Source organism: Lontra canadensis, unplaced genomic scaffold, assembly GCF_010015895.1.
Source record: "Lontra canadensis isolate GAN:19392208 unplaced genomic scaffold, GSC_riverotter_1.0 scaffold27, whole genome shotgun sequence".
In the NCBI taxonomy this organism is placed as follows: Eukaryota; Metazoa; Chordata; class Mammalia; order Carnivora; family Mustelidae; genus Lontra; species Lontra canadensis.
This window is the reverse complement of record NW_022631021.1, coordinates 4103087-4127855: the sequence shown is the minus strand read 5'-3', so window position 1 is coordinate 4127855 and position 24769 is coordinate 4103087. Positions and strand designations below refer to the sequence as shown.

The 24769-nt window shown below is 36.8% G+C and overlaps 1 protein-coding gene and 1 pseudogene across 3 annotated transcripts in view; both read left to right on the top strand.

The window, feature by feature from the left end:
- The window catches only part of KCNQ5 (potassium voltage-gated channel subfamily Q member 5), a 523469-nt gene that overhangs the window by 84111 nt on the left and 414589 nt on the right, over nt 1-24769 (top strand). The window lies entirely within an intron of this gene.
- LOC116871622 lies at nt 18742-19194 on the top strand (annotated as a pseudogene).

Sequence of the window (24769 nt, the reverse complement as noted above, 5' to 3'; positions counted from 1 at the left end):
AACAAAAATCAAATAATCATACAAATAAAGTTTTTCATTCTTTCAAAAAAGCACATATCGAGTGCCTTCAGTGTTCTGGACCTATTCTAGACTTGGAGGGTACAATGCCAAAACCTAGGAAACTTACATTCTGGCTGGCAAAAAGACAGCAAGCAAATAAAAGTAGATAGATAGATATTGTGGTACTAAAATTAACTGATATAATTAAGTTTTATAAGGGCATGGAAGATTTTGGGAGTTGGGATAATAGGTTTATAGGCATAGTGGTCAAGAAATATTTTTTAAATATTTTATTTATTTATTTGAGAGTGACAGAGATAGTGAGAGAGAGCACATGAGCAGGAAGGAAGGGAAGAAGATTCCCCACTGAGCAGGGAGCCCTATGCTGGGCTCCATCCTGACTGAGCCACGGAGGCATCCCAAGGTCAGGAAATATTTTAACAGAGACCTGAATGAAGAGAGGGAATGAGTCATGAGAAGAGAATTCCAGGCGGAAAGTGCCTGACATATTAGGGAATCAGCAAGGGAAATTCAGTGAACGAGATAGAGTGGTAGAAGTTGAGGTCAGAGAGATAGGAAGGAGCCAGATCTTTTACATGGCAAATAGCTTTGGTTACTACATACCATACAAAGTGCTTTGTAACAAACATAAACATTAAAAGAACAGACATCTGGGAGCCTAACCTAGCCTGGGGAATTAGAGGAGGCTTCTGCTGGGGACTGAATTGTGTCCCTTCCCAAATTCATATATTGAAGCCTTAACCCCCAATGTGACTGTGATTGAAGATAAGACCTTAAAAGAGGTAAATAGGTGTTAAATGAAGTGGAAAGTGAGATCCTAATCCAAAAGGAATAAGAAGAGATATGAGAATTAGAAGAGATACCAGGAAAAGAAAAAAGAGAGAGAGATATATACCAGGGATCCATGTACACAGAAAAAAGGCCATGTGTTAGGATTTAGTGAAAAAGTAGCTGGCCATTTGCAGGCCAAGGAGAGATGCCTCAGGAAAAAACAAAACCTGCCAAAACCTTGACTTGGACATCAGCCTCCAGAAGTGTGGGAAAATAAATTTATATTATTTAAACCCTCAGTCTGTAATGTTTTGTTATGGAAGCAGTAGAAGACTGATACAGTTTCCCTGAGTAGGTGACCTTTGGGCTGAAAACTGAAGGAGTTAATGACTTGAATAGCATAAGGCAACAGTATGTGCAAGGGCCCTACATTTGAAAAGCACATTGTGTGTTTGAGATTCTGAAGGCCTATTGGCTGAAGCTTCAAGATCAAAGATAAGAACGGTACATGGAGAGATGAAAGAGGCTGAGGAAAGCCAAATCATACCGTCTGGCAGGCTCTGTGAAGGACTTTGGTCTTTATCTTGAAGGGGCTGATATGATTTGTTTTAAAAAGTGGCATTTTTTAAACCTCATTTGGCTTTGGAAAACTGATTGGAATAGGGAAAGAATGAGTGAGGAGGGACCACTCCAAAGGTCCTGAGAGATGAAGTAGACTGGACTGGAAAGTAGACAAAAAAGATGGAAAGAAGTGAATTGATACTTGCGGATGAAGTTGACAGGGCAAGGATTACTCCTACATCTCCAGGTCTTGCAAGTGGAAGGAAGTTGATACCACTCTTGAGATGGGGAATACTGAATTCATAGTTTTATCTCCAAACCTAATCAGTTCCATTTCGGACATGTTGAATTTGAGATGCTTCTAAAATATCCATGTGGAGAATGAGTAAGTGGATAAATCTGGAGTTCAGAGAACAGATGGAATCTGGAGATACAAGCTTGGGGTTCACTAGCATATATATAGTAATTGAAATCCACTGTAGTTTCAGTTCTTTAGAGACAGGGACTTTGTTTTGTTCACTGATGTATCCCAGGTTCATGGAAAAATGCTGACATATAGGAGACACTCAGTACATATTTGTTGAATGAATGAATGAATGAATGAAAGAATGAATGGGTGGATTATCTAGGGAGATCATGTGATATGAAAAGAGAAACAGGTCTAGAATGAAACCTTGAAGAATGACAACGTTCACAGACTGGGTAGAACTTACAGAGAAACAGCAAAGGAACACTCAGAGACAGGAAGAAAATCAGTCAAATCTGAGGTACATGAAGCCAGGGGAAAAGAGTGCTTCAAGAAGAAAGATGAGTTTATCCCCTGGAGTGAGTGGCATGCAGCAGCAAGTCTAGCCTATGAATGAGTACTTCTGAATCCTAATGGCTAGGAGGGCTTTAAAATACTTGAATTTATTTATCACTCTTGTCAATCTTTGAATCAAAGAAGATTTGATTGCTTATGTGCAAGATTTACCTCAGATAATAACAGTCTCTTAGAACCACATCTCTGACATATTCTCAGCATGGGTGTGTATATAATTACATCATCATGCTTTGCATAAAATTATGATCTTAACGACACTTGCAAATAATGAATTCAAATAATAGAACACCAATAGCTTTTCTTGACAAGTTCACTTGAAGTCTTCTGTCTGGATAAAAGCTCAACCACTTTTTGCCTTACTATATCTCCTTCCCTCCCTCTTTTTATTTCACTCCGTGCTCCCCTACACTCTGCATAACAAAGACTTTCCTAGCTTCCTGCATAACCACATGATGAGTCATAACTAAGATTTGAAGAAATGATAAAAATTATTTTATTTCACCACTTGTGTACCATCCACAAAAAAGGATAGACTGATTAATTAATTTCCAAGGTCATGAGTATAATTTGTCTAATCCTAGCTATTCTCACATAAGATTCTCTGCCTTGCAGAAGAGCTATATAGAATCCTCTGGGGACATTTCTCATACTAATGAGCATAGTTTTCTTATAGCCACATTGCGGTTATAGACCTCAATTTAGAGATCGAGAATATTCAGTAGAAAATCCTGCCTCTCCATTTCATCTGAATGGTCTCTTCCTTGAGGTAGATAACCCACTCGACTTTTACATGTTACTATCTGCAATGGAAAGAATAAGGAGAGAAGTCATTAATTGTCCTTGGTTTAGATGTCAACTGTAGACTGTAAATATTTAGTTTAAGGACTACTTTTCCTTCTTTCTCCCTGCTTTATTTTTCTTCAGTACACTTATCCTTCTTGAAATTTTATTATATATTTATTACTTTATTTGGTCTTGGATTATCTTCTCTTGGAGGATAATCTACATGAGAACAAAAACATTGTCTCTCTCATGTTTGCTGCGTCCTCAAACTCAAAACTATGCCTGACATATTGTAGGAACTCAGTAGTATTTATGGAAAGAATAAATAAGTAGATGCTACAGCCTTTTGGTGGAGATAGATATAAAAGGCTGATTGAGTTGGCAGTTTGGTATGAAATCTAGTTCCTGGTATCAAGTCACACATTTGAAATCCAGGCAAACTTTTTTGCTTAACATCTTTAATTGTCTTATCCTAAGTGTCAACCCTACATTAGATGTTTCCACATAAAGATCCAAGGGTGCTGTGAACTCATGGTATCCCAGACACCATTCTTTTTTATTTTCTACCCCTACCACAACCTCATACCTCCTTTTCCTCGAGGCCTTTCCTGTCACCCCTGCCTGCTCCTTTGAGTTATAAAACACCTCACTCCTTCAGATATGCAACCAATCACCAAGTTCTATAAATTTTGCCTTTATAATGTTTTTATATCCACCTTCCAAACCACTTGACCCCTGTCCTGGTTCATTAGATAACTCCCTCTTCCTGACAATTACAAAGCCTTCTAATGTCTTCTGGTGCCTCTAGTCTCCTGTTTGTCCAGTCAATATTACATATTCCATATATTCCACACCTAAGTAAATGTGAATATTATTTAATAAATAAACATTGATTAAGTTTTTTTAAGTGTTCATTCTAAGCTCAAGGAATAGTCTAAGGCCAAATGGGGGTCTTTGTCTTACAAAAGGGTTTAAAGACTAGATATGCTCATGTCACTGTCCTTCTCAAAGATGTTCAAAGGCTTCCCATTTACAGTGAGTAAAACTTAATCCCTTAAATGATATTCTCAAACATCCTTCCTATGACCCTAAATACAAACATTCTATGTACCTCCTGTGTTGTTTCCAGAAGGGGCATGCACTTCCATCCTGAGCTGTGTCTTTCTTCATCGCATCCCTCTAACTGGAATGAGTTCCTCTTTCCCTTTGCATATGTGATATAATCCTATGCATTTTTAGACTTCTAACTCAAATATCTGATCACCCGTGAACCCTTGTCCACTACCACAGGAAGAATTAAATCTTTTCTATTTGCTCACAGACTTCATTTATTCCTCTATAAATGCACTTAAATCTGCTGTGGAGTAGGTTCTGAGCACCTTAAAGACATATATATGCTCCTCATGAGCCCCTTTTTTTCGTTTGTTTGTTGAAGGCCTCTTATTACTAAGCTTTAATTTCTCTACCTATCTGAGAGTTCAAGTTCATATCAGATAATGTATTTCTGAAGAGTTCCTAGATTACCTCCAGTATGTTCTAGAAAGTGCTAGCGACGATTGTGTAAGCACTACAATGACTGCTGTGTTCAGTTTCTCTAAGTTCTCAATCCTTGAGCTGTCGCATGAGAAGCTTTTAATAGCTTACACAATCTTTAGAGTTCAAAATCAAAATGGATCCTCCACTAAACTGAACAGGACCCTTGTAGAATGTCCTATGCAATCTCGTTGAATACTTTGCTTCCCCTTTTTTCTCTGACATAGCTCAGAAGCAGTTGCTTGTGTACTTTATGCCTGATACTGTGTGGTTACATAAAATCTCCTTTTGTCATAAATATGATAGTGTTAACCTTGGGCATTATTTGGTAGCTACTGTGATTTCACTAATGACCATCAGATTCAGAGCTTAATTGTCCACTGATATATGTCAGAACGCCATACACTAGCTAATTTCCGTCAGTTTCTAAATGATACTGCTATTGTCAAGGCAGTTCAAAAATAGCAAAAACTTGATTTCCCCTTAATATCCTGAGAATCGTATTCATGGGCACCAGGGAGTCTGGGCAATAAATCTGATAGATTTTTGCCATCATATTTAGAATAAACAAATTAGTGCTAGAAAGTTTTCTAATAGGAGATAATAAAGGAAATGGGCAAACACAAATAAATGTTACAAAGAGGAAAAATACAGTCTCTGTGAGCAGATTAATTGCTTTTGTAAATTAGATGGAACTTTTTAAGTATAGGCAAAAGTTTTAAAATTATACAATTTAGCTAAATAACATAGTATTTGTTCCTATCATTAAATAGTTGTCTTTCTATTGGGGCCAAAATTGATGTTAAAATATGTTTTATGACAAAGAAGTATTTGCCAAATTATTTACCAGTGAATATTTCTTTAATTGGACTGAGCTAAGTGAGAGTGTGATTCCTCCCTAACGTGGCCTATTTCAGGCGTGTCACTGCAGGGTGGGTGTGAAGATTAACTCCCATCTCTGGACCTAACAGTGAGATCATTAAAGAACACATGTGGTGCTGGTGTCACACAAAGCGGCCAGTATCTCGGTGTGTTCACAATACCACCAGGTACTCCCAACCTGTCCCAAATCCCCAGGCTAAATCCCTTGAGGCTCTGGTGTTCACCTTGCAGATTTTGGCTATTAATCACAATTATAATCTTGTAAACTGCAGGCTTTCAATAAATGTTTGCCCTTTGATTATAACAATTACTTCTTGGTAGAAAAGTTCAGATAAGAACCTGAAGCATAGAATGAAATGGGTGATGAGCAGAAGCCTATTCTACGTTTTGCTGAGATCAACTCCTGCCCTCACATGGTAGTGAGCCTCTTTGGTACCTCACTAAAATGTAAAGAGGATAGACCCTCTTCCTAGCTGAGACCATGTACTGGCTCAATAGTGTACGTAGTTGACTTTTCTGACTTTTTAAAATAAAAATTATGTACGTTTGTACTCACTTCAGCAGCATATGTACTAAAATTAGAATGATAGAGAAAAGTCAGCATGCGCAAGTTTGGTATGCAAATTTGTGAAGCATTCCATAGTTTTATAGGAAATACAGTTAATAATATGTAACAACTTTGTGTGGTGACAGATGGTAGCTAAATTTATCTTGGTGATCATTTTGTAATGCATAGAAATGTTGAGTCACTATGTTGTACACCTGAAACAAGTACTATATCATATGTCAACTAGATTTCAATTTAAAAAAGAGATCTCATGAACAAAGATGTTCAAGATTTCTTTTCCTTCAGATTTTGTTAATCAGATTTTGTGAAGTTGAACCAAATAGTTTCAGAGTACAGTACCTAACTTATTCCTCTCAAATAAAGTATTGCTAAATAAATTGTTTTTAGATCAAAAAGTATATATTTAAGATGTATAACATGGTGTTTTGATATACATATATACATAGTGAAATGAATATTATAACATATCCATCTCCTCACATAGTTACCTTTTCTGTGTCTGTGGGGTGGGGGGGGAAGAGCACCTAAGATTTACTCTCAGCAAATTTTTAGAACACAATGGTATGTTGTTAATTATAGGCACTAAACTGATCTCCAGTATTTATTTATCCTACAGAACTGCTTACTTTGAAATACAGACACATCCAAATTAAAAAAGGGGGAATTAATTATAAGATGACATTTAAAAAATATTTTTAAAGTAACATGTCAAAATTTTTCGAGTCTTGAGAAATTTTTTATCTAAAAATAATTTTCCTCTATAGCACATATCAAAATTTAAAAGTTCATGATTGATGCTTTTGGAATAATTACTTTTATATTGTTACATGTAATATCATGAAAATATATTTGAGATCGTAATTGAGCACCTATTTTACATCATTGAGAACTATTGTACAATTTGTTAAGGATGAAATACAGCAAGAACATTTGTCTTATAACATTAGAGTCCACATCCAGAAACATTATGTGTATCATAGAAAAAATAATGCAGTGGATTTTGTTTTAAGTCTTGAAAAATAGATAATTTTCATATAGGAAGCATGTCATATGATTTATAACACATTAAAAGATAGCTTATAAATTCATTTTAATCTTCTCACATAATAGTGCTCAAATTTAAAACTTTTGCTATCTTAAACTTTCCATGTCTTTTCTGATCTTTTATTTAATGCAAACATTTTTATAACATATGTGCACATATTTAAAGAAAGTACTTTGGGGCGCCTGGGTGGCTCAGGAGTTAAGCATCTGCCTTTGGCTCAAGTCATGATCTCAGAGTTTTAGGGTTGAGCCCTGCCTCAGGTTCTCTGCTCAGTGGAGAGCTTGCTTCTCCCTTTCCCTCTGCCTGTCGCTCTGCCTACTTGTGCTCTCTCACTCTCTCTATCAAATAAATAAATAAATAAAAATCTTTTAAAAAATAAGATAAAGAAAGTATATTAGCATATTTATAATAACTTACAATAATAATTTTATGAATGTCACCTAATAAATGAAACCTCTGTTCTAAAGAACTCTTAAATGATATTTAAGTATCAAGAAGCTTATTGGGGATTTGCATAAGCAAATAGATAACAAACTACATATGTCTATTTGTAAGAAATACCTAAAAAATAAAGGAAATGATATAAAGAATTGGTTGTTGGGCGGGGGGAGTCTAAGTTGAATTTAAAGAACTAGATCAGATTGAATATGGGTTAATTAGGGTTAATTCTTCCTTTCCTATAGACTGTCTGGGGGACATAGTTCCTATTATATTTTAAATTTTCATACATTTTATTGGCTTGCGGATTGTTTGAGCTGTTATTAAAATAATGTTTCTCTTCTAAACGTGATTTTGAAAGGTTTGTAGCAATGTACTATGTCTGATTTCTTTAGAGAAATAATAATATAATAATAGTAAGGTGAAGAAATAAAGTTATTCTTTTAGGACTGCATCTTTAAGGATAAGATATTGAGATTCAAAAATACATACATTTCAATAACACAGTTGGATTTGATCTTAACAATTGCTACCATAATATTTTCTAGTTACTCAAAAGATATTGCTATTGTTCAAAATTATTTTAGAGCTTTTCTTTTGGAGTTGCCTTTATAACCAAGTTATGAACCACATAAATTTTTTTCTTTTTTTTTTTAAAGATTTTTATTAATTTATTTGATAGAGAGAGCACAAGCAGGCAGAGCGGCAGACGGAGGGACAGCCAGAGGGAGAAGAGAAGCAGACTCTTTGCTGAGCAGGGAGCCCGATGCGGGGCTCAATTCCAGGACCCTGGGATCATGGCCTAAGCCGAAGGCTGATGATCAAACAACTGAGCCACCCAGGCGCCCCTCACATTTAAAAAACAAAAACAAAAACAAAAAACTAATATGTTACAGTTGCATCTTGTTCTTAACCTAAATGCCATCGCCCACCTTGATTATTTATATTGTTTATCAAAAGGGACTCCAAATATCCTTTTACGGCCTCCCAAAATAAAATTCATTCTTCAAGTATATTTAAAAGAATGGGACACAGTTCCAAAGGTAATTGAAAAGTAGTTTTGAAATACTTAAAATTCTGCTCATGAGAATAAATGTGTAACTTCACAGAGTAACTGTTTTATAAAGGAAATAGATTATTTGGGTTTATAAGGTACAATATGTTTGTGCAGCCATGTTTTTATTCATTTGTTTACTTAAGAATGTACTACCGTAATAGTATGAAAAACTATTCTTAGTATCAAGGAGACATTTAAAATGTTTCCCTTTATGTTAAGTTGTTTTTTTGTGTGTTTTTTGGTTTGTCTTTGTTTTTGTTTTGCTTGGTTGAATATTCATTTGGCTTTTCAGCAGCAGGTAAAACCCTACTTTAGAGGCCTCTCTCTGGTCTTTAATTGTTAATCCCAGTAGAAGCTTTACTCTTTGCGAATCAGTTTTGGACACCACATTCTGTAAACTCTGGATCTATAGCCAAAGATTAAATTGATTTTCACATTTTTATGACACAAATAAGACCACATCTGTTTGGTTTGCTCGTTTATGGCTGTCATAATATCCAGTATATAATAGGAGTTCAGTTACTGTCTGCTGAGGGGATATCAGATATCAGACACACACCTTGTCATTTTTACGCCTTCTAAAAATGTTATTTGAAAGACATGTTCAACTTTGGTGAGACAAGAGAAAAGCGTATCTTAACAAAAGCAATCTTTAGAGAAGGGATTGCAAGGATGCTTATTCATAGAACATGTAAACCTCTTGTTCTACTTTAGCCACTGTTTCCCCGGGGCCGTCTCAAAGCAGCAATTTAAATTCATTTCTGCAATTTTATCAACACTTTATTAAACACCTACTATAAGCCGAAGAGTGATCTAGGGACTGGGAAAATAGTTATAAACAAAATAGAGGTCCCATGGAGTTTGCATTTTAATGGGGGTGAGTGATGATTCTTGAAGATACTATAATGTATTTTTAAGCATTGTTTCTGATTATTGATAAAATGTGAGTAATGATCCCAGTGTACTGAGGTCTCGCTGGTATAATTTGGTGAGTTCCATAAACTGTATCACAAAAAAGAGTGCTGCTTACTCAGTTTGGGCAAATATAGACAATCTGGATGACTAAACACCTATGTTTTTTTACCAGTATTGTATTGGTTTGCTTAAGATGAATGGTTGACCATCTTGAACTTCCCAGGAGTTAACAAATAATATCTTCATTGGGAAATCATTCTTGGATGACATATGCTTTTAGAAAATAACACATGTGAAATGTTAGTATAGGAACACTTATTTTTGGTATAATCTTTGATAAAGACTACAGGCTTTGGGCTTTTTATCTTAGCATTGGCCACATACTAAAATAGTGATGGACACAGCATCACCTGAGTCCTTAACTTAGAATCCATTTCCATGAGGCTGCCTCTAGATATTTTAATGTGCATTTAAACCACAGAAATAAAAACTGGTTGAATACTTGTATTCATGCACTCATGAATGAGTTTCTCTAAAAACATAAAAAATAAGCCTCGTACTAATAAGGTATTTGAAAAAAAAATTAGAAGACCTTTTGTTTGGTACATATTCACTTAGCTTTTACAGTCAGTATTACCAACAGTAGGTAGAATCCTGCCTTGGAGTTGCTCCTAGCATGACCTCGCATGACTCTCTTTCTTAAAAATTATCACACTGCCGATCACTACCCATAAATCTTGAGAGGGCAAAGACTGTGTTTTTTTTTTTTTTTAAGATTTTATTTATTTGACAGACAGAGATCACAAGTAGGCAGAGAGGCAGGCAGAGAGAGAGGGGGAAGCAGGCTCCCTGCTGAGCAGAGAGCCTGATGCGGGGCTCGATCCCAGGACCCTGGGATCATGACCTGAGCGGAAGGCAGACGCTTTAACCCACTGAGCCACCCAGGCGCCCCCAAACACTGTGTTTTATCTGTATATCTCTTCCAGTCCCTACAGCCACCCCAAAACATACATGATGCGTCATGCTTAGAGTACCCGAATGTTTTTACTAATTGGCTTTGGTTAGGATCCCTGAAGAGCCCGCTTCCTTGCTTTATATTGCTAAAGATTTCCCTTGAGGAGCATCCCTGAGAAACTGAGGTTGCCCTGGCAGCCAGCACTTGCTTTTTTTCTAAATTCCTTTTGATAGCCATGATCTTATAAAAGAGCTCCTATGAACTGATCTCTAAGAGACTTTGAATACTTATGTTGCAAACGTGGGCCTCATCCTTTGCTGGTCTGCCTACTCTGCTTGCCACTTTTCTATCAGCAGTTGGTGGCATTCAGCGGCAGCTGCCTTATCTTTATCTTGCTTTTCACTTGAAGATTTGGGAGCTAAGCCAGGTCTTGAGATTGTTCCCTTCTGCTCCTTCTTGTGGTCTTATTTGAAATCCTTTCACATATTTGAGGGGTACCCAGATAAGGAAGGACCAAAAAAAAAATGACAGTTTCTCCCACTCCCCAGTATAAGTCCCATTTTAGGCCTGCCTTTGTAATTGCTAGTGTTTCATCAGTTGTTCTTTTTGTATTGAAATGTAAAAATATTCTAGCTTTGTTTTCTAAAAATAGCTTTTAAGAAGTAGTTGAAACATGGATATAAAATATAGTCAGTTGGGAAAAAAAAGAGATACTACTGGGATCTAGGGGGGAAGGGTATTCATTCATTCATTCATTCATTCATTCAAAAACTGTTGAACATCTACTGTTTGTTTGGATCTGTGAGGCATGCAAAGATGAACAAAACATAATTGCACTCCCTTAAAACATGCAATCTAGGTGGAAAAATTGGAATTTTGCCCTGTACCAGCAGGTATCTGAACTCCACTCAGATTTTTAGACCCCTACTATGCTAGGTTTCTGATGGAAAAGTGTTATTCTTTCTTCCCTTGGAGAAGTATTTTGAAAGACTAATATGGTCTCGCTTCCCCAGAGATGAAGGACATTGAAATGGAGGATAGAGGCAGAGATTTCTCTAGACATCAGGCATCCCTGGCAGTTCCAGTCTACCTGCTGCTTCCAAATATAACCCTGCTTGGAAACCCCTCCTCTTGTAGGTTCCTCTGCGTATGACCCAAACTTCTTAGGTCATGAAAAACAAAAGAATAAAAAATTTTATGTGACTAAAGACCGGTTTTATACCAGCACCATTTCACTTAATTCTTACCCCAATGAGACGAGGCAGATATTTTGCTGGTGAAAAATCTGGGTACCAAACGCCCAAGCCAAGTCAGGATTCAAAACCAAGTCTGTGCGACTTCAAAGCCAGACACACTTTAAATGTTACAACTTTGTGGCATCCTGCTTAGAGGTACTTCTCTGAAGATGGTGTCTTTTCTTGCCAGTGATGGCCCTGTGGGCCTTTCTGGGTAGTTCTCATGGGTTCCTCTCTTGTCTGGGTTATTCCCTTGCTTCCTTGAACAATTCCTTAGAGATTGGACAGCACAGTGTTACTGTGCCAGCATCATCTCCAGAACCCTCTAGTGCTGCCAGCTGTTCCCTAGGCCTCTCCCAAGAGACTTCCTCAGGGACAGACCCCCTCAACTTGGACCCTCCTGGCTTTAGGGCATACAGCCAGAATCTATCACCATTGTCCCAGACCACTGAAGGATGTGGCAAGAATCTCATAGTCCTCATAATTCCCATCCTTCCTATGCCTGGTATAGAACTAAATCTGGTGGTGACTCAGTCAGTGTTGAGTCAATGGTAGACACATGATCCAAAGACATCTATTGTCTAGCTCCCAAGGCAGTGCTCACAATCATTCTGCCATTCAGCCTCTGGAGTGTCCTTTGTCCCATATGAAGAAGCTTTAGAACCTGTGCTTTTGAGTCATTGTGTCTACTTTTTATAGTTTTACTATCTTCTCCGTTGCCTTTTACTGCTGTCCAAGTGAGTGCACAGCTCACTTAACCTTCTGCTAAGTTTGCTGCTTTTAATCTGTCATGGAATGGACACTTTTTCACATTTTATCTAAAATGAGAAATGACAAGACGCCTAGGGAAGGACTCCTGTGCATTCACCTAAGTTTCTGAATCTATCAAATTAATTGTTGCCTCTTCTGAGAAATTTTTTTGCTTCCTCCTTGACATAGCAATGTCATGTTATTCGTGTTGCTGTATCCTTGGAGTATTAAAGGATATTTTCTTTTCCCTTTGTTCCTACAGAGTATAGGCAAGGTATAAGCATGTAATTTTCTTCAGTTTCTTTCTTATTTAGCCATTTTTCAGCCAAAGAGGTTTCTGCTAATACACAGAAATCCTTTTTCAAGGAAAGCATGATCAAATCAGTGTGGAGCGATATGTGTTGTTTGATGTGATTCATTAATTGCTATAATCATAAAACTCCTGGAAGTGTAAAACAGTGAGAATATTAGAGATTATTTTGTCTGGTCATTTTGTTTTCAGATCAGGAAACTATAGTAGACTGTGAAAATTAAGGGCTATATTCAAGGTCCCAGAGATAGTGGGCCTAGAGCCAGGATAAAACCCCAACCTCTGGTGCTTAGTTCATTGCTTCTCCCTCTCTCTACTCCTATTTCTTCTTCCTAGAATTGGGTGTATCTACTAAATGACTGTAGATTTTATATTTACCTTAGGAGTATGGTAGTTACTATCCTATGGGTTAGTGTCTTGCAGAGAATAAAGCAGTAAAGTAGGAAGTGTGTAAATTTAGAAACCAGGTAGACAATGACCAAATACAAGTTCTGTCATTTTGTGGCTGTGATATTGGATAAGCCACTTAATCCCTCTAAATGTTAGTTTTCTCATCTGCAAAATGGAGATTATACTAATAACCATGGAGTGAGAGTTAAGTGAATTGATTACTAGATGGTGCTGAGAACAGTGCTGGACCCCTAGTAGGTGTCCAGTAAGAGAAATGTACAACAATCATCAGATGTTTCTTCTCCTTTATCTAAAAAAAGTACCTTTTTTCCTTTTATGCTTAAAATAATAACTTTTTGTTATATGGCTATTATTGTAGGTTTTTGATAAGTCCTACAAATGAATAAGTTTATAAACAGGTTTAAAGTGTGCATTTGATTTTCATAGTTTGTTTTTTAATGCAGGTCTGAGTCTCTGCTGGGAGTTGCAAAGAAGTGAGTATATTTACAAAGGCATTTAAGTGTCACAGACCAATATTTCTCAAAGCCTGATCTTAGATCACTTGCATAAGAACCAGTTGAGGGAGTGGGCTTTAAAAAGGGAAGATTCCCAAGCTCTACAATAGACTGATGAATGTGAATCTCTAATGATGAAACGGCCCAGGAATCTCTATTTTAGGACAAACTCAAGGTATGATTTTCATACATTCTAATTGTTGAGAACCACCACTGTGGATGGATCAGGTTTTTTTAGATTATTTATTTGAGAGAGAGTGTGTGTGTGTGTGTGCGCGCATGTGTGTGCGTGTGTGTGTGTGCACACGTGCGTGCGCATGCACACACGCGAGTAGGGAGAGGAAGAGATTCCCAAGCAAACTCCACCCTAGGCACAGAACCCATTTGGGGCTTGATCCCACTACCCCAAGATCATAACCTAAGCTGAAACCAAGAGTCCAAACCCAACCAACTGAGCCACCCAGGTGTCCCTAGATGAATTATTCTAAATGCCAGATTACTCAGCTTAAAATATTATTTTCATTATTCTATGTCCTTGTTTAAATAATCTTTAGTACTTGCTAATTTCCAGTTTGGCAAGGAGGGTCATTCACTGTCAGAGTGTGTGAACTTACCTATTTAGTCTTGTGACAGGCTGGAAAATGTCTTCCAAAAGATGTACATGTGCTAATATCCAGAATCTGGATATAGGATTCCTTAGTCTGTGGCAAAGGAATTTTGTAGATGTGCTTAAATTAAGGATTGTGTGATGGACATTATCCTGGCTATGTATAAGAAGAGCAGGAGGATCAGATAGTATGTGAAGATAGAAGCAGGAGATTGGAGTGATGGCAGGAAGGGGTCCTGAGCCAAGGAAGGCATGTAACTTCCAGTAGCTGAGAGGGGAAAGGAAAAAAATCCCACCCCCCGGTCTCCAGAAGGAACCAGTCCTGCTGACACCTTGACTTTAGCCCAGTGAGAGTGATTTTGGAATTTTAGAACCATAAGATACTAGATTTGTGCTGTTTTAATCCAACATACTTAATGGTAATTTGTTGCAGCAGCAATAGAAAACTAGTACCTTGGTTTTTCTCCAATCACCTGTCTTTTCTGGTCCTGAGCTCCTCTCTCACTGGTTCTTGCATGCTCCCTGAACCTGGTCTTATGCTTTCTTATCTCTGAGCTGTGCTCAGTTTCTACCTACCAGACAGGCTCTTTTTGTTGTTGTTCTCCTTCTGTCTGTCAGGAGGGAGTGATTTCCCCTTCTCTGATGTTCTAAGGCAACCAGGACCTGTGCAATGTATTGTACATCCAGTAATGAAAACCGCCATCCAGGAATGGGTAAGCACAAAATCTCTCAAATCAGAACTCCTAAATTTAGATCCTGATTCTACCACAACAGCCTTAGAGAAGTTTCTTAACTCCCCCTAGTCTCAGTGTCTTCGTTTCTGTCAACCTCCTCAGCTCATGAAGTCTAGAGATGCTTCACATGAAAGTGAATTGCATGGTGGCTCATTCAAAGTAAGGACTGGATATATGTTGGTGATTATATGAATTGTCGTTCAGCATATCTCTGATTATTATCTTTTTTAAAAAAAAAGATGTTATTTATTTATTAGAGAGAGAGAATGAGCAGAGGGGAGGAGCAGGAGAGAAAGAGAGGCAGACTCCCTGCTGAGGAGGGAACCTGATGTGGGGCTCGAACCCAGGACCCTGAGATCATGACCTGAGCTGATGGCAGATGCTTAACCAACTGAGCCACCCAGGCACCCCTGATTATTCTCTTGCAGAGCTCTTCAACCGAATTGCTTACATTTGTGTTTTTGTTTCCCTGTTAACTCCATGAACGGAAGCATGATAATAATTATAACAACAAATATCAATAATAATACTAGTGAAGTTATATAATGAAAGGAGCACGATTTTGGAAGACATTGTTTCAGTTTTAGCTTCACAATTTACTGGCTGTCTTAATAGAAAAGAAATTGAGTTTTCTTCATCTGTACACTGTGAATAATAATAGTCTTTCCCTCTTAGAACTGATTTCAGGATTAAGTAGAATGACCAGTTTAAATCTTAGCACCCAGAACATGATGAGAGTTGAGTACATGTTAACCATTGTTAATGGCAATCAGGGTTTAATTTTCTTTTTACTTGTCTTCATTCTGTAATTAATCTTGATATTCCTGTTACTTTATATATGACAAAAGTATGAGAAATGAGGGGAAGAAAATTTGGTATGTGTCTAATATATTATGCTTTGTTATCAGATGTGTTACAGACTATGAGTCCCACAGGCCTTTAGGGCTTACTGTTGGATTAATGCTCAAACTACAAAAATATGCAGGACACACATAAAACTTGGCTGCTTCCCTCTCTGCCTCCTTCTTTCCCTCTCTCCCTTTCTTCCTTCTTTCCTCTCTTTCATCTCAGGTGATTGGATGAATAGTTTGGTATTTTAAATACTTTGAATACATTAGATTTTGGAACCATTTTTGCAAAAAAAAAAAAAATCTGTGATTCAATACATTGCCATTCATCATTACCTTCCCTTTACAACCCTTCATGCTATTTTAGTGCAGACGAGAGCTCGCCTATCCCAGCTAATTTGAATTCATTTTTCAAATGAGAGTTCATAAGTGACTATGCTAAAATTAAGGTCTATTACATTTTCTGCACTTCCTTTGTCTGCTAATGTTATAATATGGTTTTAGTAATTGGGTTTCTTTTGACATGATTTCTTATTTAGAAACTCTGGCTTATTTGCAAGTCTTTTATCTATACATGTTTATATATTTTATATAGATATTTTCTTCCTGGTTGCCATCTAATTATTTTAGAGAGACTTGGAATTACTTGTTTTTATTTAAGCCATATAAAATACCTGTATATCCCTAAAAAATATGAATCCAAGAATGCTAGGAAAATTGGTAGTAAATATTTTTTGTCATTAAAAGCAAGATGGGAGGGGTGCCTGGGTGGCTCAGTCGGTTAAGTGTCTGCCTTCAGCTCAGGTCAGGATCCCACGGTCCTGGGATGGATCCCCGCATCGGGCTCCCTGCTCAGTGGGGAGCCTGCTTCTCCCTCTCCCTCTGCTGCTCTGCCTGCTGGTGCTCTCTCTCTCTGTCAAATAAGTAAATAAAATCTTAAAAAAAAAAAAAAGAAAAGCAAGAAGGGAAAATGAAACTAATTCATATTCAGAAAAAATAAGTATATTTAAATGTACTAAATAGATGGCTTAGACCTCATACTTTGTCATTTATTATTTTTAAAGCAAGGAAAGATTACCTCCTCTTCTTACTCCTTTGGCCACTTTTATTCAAAAGCTTAATTTTGTAATTTAGGAGATCAGATTTAAAAGGCAACTGGGAATTTCCCTCATGACCTGTGGGATAGTCTAGTCTTTGTGTATTCTTCCTGCACTTCCTAGACTACACAACATCAGAGTGGTTACAGTCTCTCCCTGGAAACCTTTCTTAGTGACCCAGTCAGTGCCTTGGAAATTTGTTCATTTTGTCCTAAGGAGACATTCTGACTCTAACACACACACACACACACACACCCAAGTTAATTTAAAATGAGAAATAGAGACTTCATCTGACAAAACAGAAAATGTTCACCCCGTTGAGAGATTTATGGCCCCATGTTCCCCTTTGGCCACACTGCTTGACTGCCATCACTGAGAAGTGAGAGGCAGTGCTGAACGAAAACCATACTACTTTACAGACTTGGTGAGAGTAATTTTACTCATAAATAAGCAACAGCTCATGCTTGTGCAAAATGTCCATCTGTGCCCTCTCACTGTGGCTCTCCCTCATTAAAAAGAGGCATTGGAAGCCAAATAGAAAATATAGTGTTTAATTTACCATAGATTTCAGAGCAGAAATACGAGTTTTGTTTTACTTTACAATGTGATTATATTTAACAAATTTAAGCAACTCAATATAATCCTAATGTGTTAATTCATCCATTATGAAATTAACCACTTATCTTAAAGAATATGTTAAAATTGGTTTCTTAAATACTAAAATAAGGATGAATTTTTTTTTATAATTTTATTTTAAGGATGAATTTTTACTTAAAAAAATTTCCCTACTTTTCCCCTAGACATAATTTGTTTTAAAAAAAAGTCATCTAACAGAGGGGTACCTGAGTGGCACAGGTTTGGTTTCTGCTTAGATCCTTGATCTTGGGGTCATGGGATGGAGCCCCACATCTAGCTCCATGCTCAACTCAGTCTGCTTGGGATTCTCTTCCTCCTTCTCCCTCTGTTCCTACCCTTCCCCCTGCATGTTCTCTCTCTCAAATAAATAAACAAATATCTTTAAAAATCATCCAACAGAGGAACCATGATATCTTCTCAAAGGGTCTTTTTAATATAATATCAAATTATATTGTAATCTAGTTGGTGACAAAATTAACACTGAGTTATAGTCAACTCAATATATAAGTATATATTCCAAAAATATATAAACTCAATATATTTAATGAAGTTCAGGTAGCAATCATTTTTTTCTATGTTTCCCAAAACTGAATTGATCATACTGATTGCTGGTTTGGGGGGGGGCAGATTTCACTGATTAATTTAAAATTAGTATATATGGTGGGCTTGACTTTTCTTTAATAAGTGTGGGAGGAAAAATTAATTTCTATAAGAATCATTCTTAATTACCAAAGATAGTATAACCTATTTATTCTTAGCAGGAAGCCCATTTATATTAGTATATTTGAATTTTACAGTGAAAACAATTCATAAAATCAGATATAATTTATCAGATATTTTATTATGTAACAAAAATGAATATATCATTGTCATCTCTTAGTACAGTTTCCAGAAATGCCCTATTTCCTAAGTAATTTGTATGCAGAACGCATAGATCTATTGTATATAAAAGGTTTCATCTCATATAATCTAAAAAAATAAGAAATTTGATAAATAATTTTTTTAACTTAATAACATGATCCCTTAAATTTATCAGAGAAAAGGTAATTTACAAACTCTGGATAAATCTGGTTTTCCATATTGTCATTTTCTCACAACAAATTACTTGTTTTCATAAATTTCATTGTTAAAAATAAACAGGGCATCTTTTAAAATTCTTGTCAAAAGGTGACTGGCCAGTGCAGGGGTTGCAAATAAGGGGAGGTGACAGGGTGATTAGAAAGCAGTGTGGTGGGCAGCGGCTGAGCAGCAGTGATCCTGAGCCAGCATGACTGTCCTCTCTAAGGAACGTGGTTTTGTGTTTCTGACCTGTGCTGCCAGCTTCATAATGGTAGCTCATCTAGCCATCAGCGTTTCCAAGGCCCAAAAGAAGTACCAAGTATCCTACCATGTACAGCATGGACCCGAAAACGGGCACCTTTTCAACCACATTCAGCGCGCCCACCAGAACACATTGAAAGTGTAACCACCCTTCTTATTTTTCCTAGCTGTTGGAGGTGTTTATCACCCAGGTATAGTTTCTGGCCTAGCCTTGGCCCGGATTGTTGGACAAGTTCTTTATGCTTATGGCTGTTACACAAGAGAGCCCAGCAAGCGGAGTCGGGGAGCCCTGGGCTCCATAGCCCTCACAGGCCTGATGGGCACAATGGTGTGCTCTGCCTTCCAGCATCTTGGTTGGGTTAAAACTGGCCTGGGAAGTGGGTCCAAATGCTGCCATTGAAGAATTAAAATGTGTTTAAAATCTCATTCATTTTGAATGATTTACTCTTATTTTCAGTTACGTTTTTCTTTTCTAAATATAGTAAAAGCTTGTGGCATTAGCCTCATGCCTAAAAAAAAGAAGCAATAGAGAATATATTATGAAATGTTATTTTATACACACACACACTCTCTCTCTCTTTCTCTTTGAATTTAATTCTGTTTTGTGATTAAAGGGGAAAAAAACCAGGGAGGAATAAAATTAAGAGAATGTTACAGACTATGTTCTCCCGAAATATGTGTGTTTAAATCCTAACCCCCAATGTGGTGATATTAGGAAGTGGGGCCTTTGGGAGGTAATCAGGTTATATGGGTAGAGCACTCTTGAATGGAATCAAGTGCACTTATGAGAAGAGACATGAGAGTTCCCTCTGGCTCTCTGCTCTCCACCATATCAGGATAAAGTGAGAAGATGACCATCTCTGAACCAGGCCCTCTGGATGTCCCAACACCTTGATCTTGGACTTCCAGCCTCCAAAACTATGAGAAATAAATGTCTCTTATATAAGCTACCCAGTCTATGATAATTTGTCAAAGCAGCCCTAGCTAAGATAGAAATAGGATATAAAAAGAGAGGTCATGATCCTCAGGGTCCTGGGACTGAGCTCCCTGCTTCGTGGGGAGTCTGCTTCTTCCTCTCCCTCTGACCCTCCCCACAGCTCATGCTTGCTCTGTCTCTCTCAAATAAATAAATAAAATCTTTTTTAAAAATAGTAAAGACAGAATGAAGGCCTTACGTTCTGTGGCATGTTGATTAAGGGTAAGCTGTTCAGATCACACTTTTGGCCTGCAGGAAAAGTAGTTTCTTTTCAAAATACTCATCAGCTGGCTAGCTACTACAACAATTTAGTCCTTACACATGGAAAAGCTTTCTTGAAATGGGGCTGATGTAAACATCAGTGTTTAACTGTGATGGATCATGTTCTGTATGTAGTACAGTGGGGTCTCATTATCACCTGCCATGGGGGCAGAGGAGGGATGAGCCATCAGTTGTTCTGAGCAGTAAAATCTCATGTAGAGTCTCTTTTAGCTCATGAATTGGAGATTTCTATTTTTCATCTTGACCAAGATTTATAGGGAAATAATAAGTGCAGGAAATGTCAAGCCCATCTGTGAGGTAATAATTTCCAGTTTTTGTTCAAGACTTTCATTTCATAGTTTTAAAACATTGTTCTTAATATTAAATAAAATATTTTCATATGTAAAGTTAATGATAGCATTTATGTACTTAGGGCCCCCTCCCTCTCAGAGAATATTCCTCTCATTTTCTGTGAAGCAATCAGTTGGTTTCACAGTTTTTCTGGATCTTTTTGGACATTCATAGACATGTACTAAGTAGCAATAACTTCCCAACAATTGCCCCTGAAATAAGTTGGAATCAATTTCTAGCAAATATTACTCCTTCAATAATTCTTCAGATTCCTGAATTGGTACTAATTAGCTCTTAGCTGTTACCACAGTAATACTGGATAATAGATTACCTAATCCCCAGGAGCATTCAGGAAGCATTTATTTCTTCCTCACACATGGGTTAGGGCCAGTTGAAATTTTGATGATCTAGACTGCCCTCAGCAAAGTATGGCTTTAAGTTGAATATTTGATCTAAGTTGACTTTACCTTTCTTTCATCTTTCTCAGACCAGAAGCTATCTAAGGCGTTGTTTTCTCATGGTAAAAGGCAGAGTAAACGTGCCAAGCCCAACCAGACAAAAATCTTTTAACCCTCTGCTTATGTACTTCTGCAAACATTGTACTGGTCAAAGCAAATCACATGAGTAAGTCTAACATCAATGAGGGAAAAAAATATTCTTTCATTCTACTGGGAGGTTCTGCATAGTGACTTGGAATATGGGATAGCTGTGGAAAAAAGTGGGGAATTGGGAACAATAAAGCAGTCTGCCACACTTCACCTTCTAGGTCACAATTACTCACATGACTTCCACACACAAAATACCTTAATTCTAATAATCTCTATTCCCCAGGTATCCTAGAATTCTCATTAATATATGGAATCAAAGTCCAGGATTTTCTGATTTATGTCAATTCTAGATGCAGCTTCTCCTGACCTGAAACCTTGTGAATTTAAGAGACAAGTTGTCTAATCCTCCCCCATGACAAACAATCTCCCAACACATAATTGTGAAATAGGGACAGGATAGCCACAGTGAACACTCTATTCAAAAAAAAAGGTGACAATGAGAGCCTCATTGCAGTCACTGGTCCATAGTAATTTTGAAATCTCACTGGATGAATGTTGTCAGATATCCCTGTCCTAGAGAAAGGGAATATCCTTTCATTAGGTACTGATACTGTTCCCTGAGAATTAGCTAAATAGGGAATGAGGTTGTATCAACTCTTCTCTTAGTGAATGTGTTCAGAAGCATCAAGATTTTTAAGATAAGGAAAGAAAAAACGTTCCTTTTTAATTCATTTTTTTACTTTTTTTTCTTTAACCTTCTAGGACAGAATTACACAGGTCTCTAGATTTGTAGAGATCTCAATGACATGTATCCATATTCTTTACTTTATGAAAAATTATTTAATTTTGACTAGGTAATATATTTTAATGACCCAAACATCAAAAAGTATACAAAGGTATAGAGTGAACCATTTACCTCTGAGTATATTCCCATTTTTTCTTTTTTTTTTACACAGAGTTTTAATATACTGTAAGTATTATGCAATGTTTCTTTTTTCACTTAATGTATCTTACAGATTTTCCCACATCAGAACAGAAAGAACTCTCATGATTTTTTAGAGCTGTGTATCATTTTATTTAATGGGTATACTATAGTTTTTAATTAGTCTCCCCTCAAAAGACAGAGGAGTCCAGATGTTTGGCTATTACAGATAATGTTGCAATAAATAATCTTGTATGCCTGTCTTTATGCACATTGGTTAGTATATTTGTAGGGAAAAAACCAAAAGTGGAAATGTTGAGTCAAAGGGTTTATGAGTATGTAATTTTAAAAGAAACTACCAAATTGTCTTTGATGGAATTCTAACAATTTTACTCCCACCAACAATATGGAGAGGGCCTCTTTTTCTATGGTGTTGTCAATAGTATGTTAGCAAACTCTTGGAATTTAGCCAATATCCTAAGTGAAAAATGAGGTTGCATTTCTTTTATTATGAATGATGACTTATTTCATGTATTTAGGAGCTATTTGTATTTTTTAGAATTTATATTAACTGTTCTTAGACTGTGACCAAGTTTCATTGGGTTGCTAGATTTTGTCTTATTACCTTAAATAGAATTGGGTAAATGAGTATTTTGTAGGAGCTACCTGTATACCAAGGAAACTAGTCCTCTTTAGGTTACTTGAATTGTAAATATTTTTCATATGTATTGACTTTCTTTATAGTTTTTTAAAAACTATTTAGAATTTTATTTTTGTTTAACATATGGCCTAATTTATCAATTTTTCTTTTATGGCTTCTAGATTTTGTGTAACAGAAAAGCCTTTATCTACTTTAAGATTATAAAAAGAGTTCTCATATCCTTTCTTCTAGTACTTTTACTATTTTTTATTACATTTAGTCTGATCCTTTGGAAAATTTTTTGGTGTATGTGTAAGATAGAGAGTCAACTTTTTATCCTTATGGCTACCTGGCTTTCTCAATACCACTTACTGTATCCTCCATCTTTTCTCCATGAATATGAAATGCCACTTTTATCATATATGAAATTCTGGGTTTTTTAAGAGTCTATTTCTGAAGTCCAGAAATTTTTTTTTTCTTTAAGCTCACATTTCTGTTCATGTAATAGTTCCATATTGGTTTCATTACTGAGGCTTTATGGTGTTTTATGTGGTGGAGTTACTCATTCCTCATTCTTGTTTCCTGAATTTTCCTGGATGTTCTTGTTTATTTATTTTTCTATATAAACCTTAGAATAATTGTATTTCATTCTGGAAAATAAATATTGATTTCTTTTGGGGTGCCATTACAGTTACAAATTAGCTTTGAGAAGATGAATGTCTCTACAGTGAGGTTCTTATCCAAGAACATGGTAAGTGGTTCTATTTGTTCTGGTTGTCTTTTATGTCCTTTAGAAACATTTTTAAAATCTTCTCCATCTTCATAGATTTCTGATTAAGTGCTTTTCTTTCTGATACTATGTATGACTCAGCATATGTGATGCTGAGAAGGAAGGACTTGTTAGCTCTTTTAATTCTAGCTCTACATCCAGATTCCTGCAGGACTAGAAGAAATAGATAATGTAGTAAAAAGGCGTATGAAAATTTTAAGTGCAAATGAGGGGATAGGTGGGAAAATGTAGCACATGTGGTGCTAACTAGCTTCTGTCATCCTGTCCAATGAAAGCCACCAGATTTGTCTGGCACACACAGCATGGGAAAAGCACGATGTACCTAGAAGGGCCACAGAAGGTAGAACAGCTGTCATTTAGAAGTAAATCTAAGAATTTTTATCAATTAGACTTGGCTGTATGTAATAGCTATCCCAAATAATAGTAACTTTAAACTTAGATAGATGTTTGTTTTTCTCTCCTATATCTGGGTGTTGGCACTCTAGCCCCAGTATGGTCATTTCATAATCAGTGATCCAGTCTCATTTCTTTTTCACCTACTATCTCTAGTGTGTGGTTTCTATCTTCAAGTTTGCCTCATGGTTCAAGATGGCTGAAGCTCTCACCAAAATGCACATTTCAGGCGTGAAGACAGAGAAAGGAGGAGCAGGGCAAAAAGTAACACCACCAAGCTAAGCCAACCCTCTTTTAAAGCCTCATTTTTTTCACTTCCCCCTCCTCATCTATACAAGGGGCTGCTCTCAAGAATATGGGAGTCTGCTACTAAGGAAGAAGGGGAAAATGAATTTCTGGAAAGGGACTTCCAGTCCCTACCCCAACAAGAACATTTTTTTTTTCACTTTCTCCTCAAACTGCAGTGAGAAGGAGAAGGAAAAAAATCCCAAGGGGAAAATAGGAAAGTGAAAAAAGTGAGAGCAGTTTGATTATTTTGTATACTTTAGGTTCATTTAAAACAACCCAGTGGTCAACAAACTCTGAACTGGAAATCAGTGCTTTGGTCTTTTAGTTTTTCAGCTCTAAAATGTTTTCAAAAGGAATTGGGTCACATGTTCTCTTTTTCTTCTTTCCACTTAAAGAACCTTGGTAAGGAGTTAACATATAATCTCCAAAGGGCATGGTCTTTACGGGGCTCGCAAAGATGATTAAGACACAGTGTCTGCCTTTGGATTCAGAGGGCTTCCAGAAAATATATATGACTTCCTTTCCTTTTTGGAAGCCACTAGACTAATCAGAGTTAAAAGCAGCTTTCTGAGGGGATCTGAGGGAAAGTGTGGGTAGGTGTAGGAGGGTGTCTCTTATCCTGTGGGTGTTATAGTAGGGCTATGAGAGAAATGGGGTCCTGGGAGGGAGGAAGGAGATGGAGAACATAACATGTATTATTTAAAATCTGGGTGAAAAAGTTTGAAACATAGCTTAGAGAGCAAAAATAATCTGTCAATGCAAGAGGACTGAAGACACTGACCCTCACGTCCTTCAGATCCAAACAG